Here is a 1,777-nt window from a genome sequence, read left to right on the forward strand (position 1 = left end):
GGGAAAGAGCAGATTCAAAGGAACTAATGGGGAGACTTTGCAGGGGTCCATTGAGGGCTGTGGGGCATTTAAACTAAGAAATCAGAAAGGACTTGAAGAAATTTTATGATTTCAATATTAGAAACCACTGGCCTTGGTGTTTGATTGGTGGTAGGAGGCTGTAGGAGATAAAAGGGGGCTCCCGACATTTTGGTCCCAGCAGCAGGGTGAGTGATGATGTTCTTACCAGGTTGGGGAAGCCTGGAGGAGGACCAGGCCTGGGGAAGGTGCTGAATCCAGTGCTGGGCGTCTTCAGATACAGGCACTATGGGGCATCCTGAATGAGGGGCTGCAGAAGCAGCTGATTAGGTTTGGAGTTCAGAGAAGTTATGTCTAGAGACGTTAAATTGAGATTGTTGGAAAATACATGAAATTTGGACCTCAATCATCCCATCTGTGAAATGATAGAGGAAAGAGATAGCTAGATGATTTTTAAGTTTTCTTCTGGTTCCAACATATGTAGGATTCAAAGTGTTGAGGTTGGTAGGACACCAGAGACAGAGAGAAAAAAAATCGATATAGCCTGAAAAAGTTGGCAGAGGCTCCTTGGAGGCTATTTATTATTCTTTCATCTGACTATCTTTCACTGAGCAGTTGCTATGAGCCACATGCTCTACTGGGGATGGAAGGGTGGACAAGACCCAGCCCTTGCAGTCATGGTATTCACAGCCTGGTAGGGCTGAACCGATTGGAAATATCAAGAAGAAACTGGCTGGGTAAGGCTTAGGTCTCCATTAATAGTGACCATCAGGAGGAGGTAAAAGATGGTCTAAGGATTAGTAGGAATAAGAAATCAAGATGGAGAGAGAAAGTGACATAGGGTATGGCCATTCCCTGAACGTGCTTAATCTTGTCTGTTCTCGGAACCTAAGCAGGGTCGGGCCTGGTTAGTACTTGAATGGGAGACCACCTTGGAATAGCAGGTGCTGCAGGCATTAAAAAAAATAATAACAACATAGGGGATTGTCATGGCAATGTGGTTTTGGCTGTTGCATGCTGGAGCAGTAGTTAGACTAAGGAACTTTGTGGTATTCATAAAAAAAACCCTCCTTTATATTTGAGCTAGACTGTGTTTTACATGTAGAGAGTGCAGAACTGAGGACTTGATATTTTGACCTTGGAAATTTGTTTTTGGTTCCATTGACCCTATCTGGCACAAAGAGCTCTCTCTGGCATTGAATTATTAGAAGAAATAAAACTTATCTATACTTTGCATCATTACAACCTGAAAATATTTCCAAAGTACAGGGACAGGCTAGCTCCACCTATCAGAGGAAGCTTTGCTGAAGTGGCAGTGGCACGGGCTAGCTCCACACTATCAGAGGAAGCTTTGCTGAAGTGGCAGTGGCACTTAATACTCAAGGTAGACCTGTGTCCTTGTATGGGATCTTAGGTCCTCAACAAGGAATGTGCAGCAATGTACTCTGAAGACCATCAGGCTAGATCTAGGAGGGCTACAATGCCCTCTGAATATGTAGCGTTGGTGGGACGGGCTCCTCTGTGCTGAAATAGTTCAGTGTCTAATTGAAGTGCTGTGAGTAAGAGGGAATCTATTGCCAAGCCCCACAGATATTGCTCCCATCAGAGAAAAAAAAATTATTCCCTCTGAGCAATGTAGGTTGAAACCAAGTGCCCTAAGGCAAACTTGAGAGACCAAGGAATGCTTCCTACAGGAGGTAACATCTAAGACAAGACCTGAAAGTCAGGCAGAAAAAAGCTGTGCGGAAAATCTGGGCCC

The sequence above is a fragment of the Pteropus alecto genome, unplaced genomic scaffold (assembly GCF_000325575.1).
Source record: "Pteropus alecto unplaced genomic scaffold, ASM32557v1 scaffold170, whole genome shotgun sequence".
Lineage (NCBI taxonomy): Eukaryota > Metazoa > Chordata > Mammalia > Chiroptera > Pteropodidae > Pteropus > Pteropus alecto.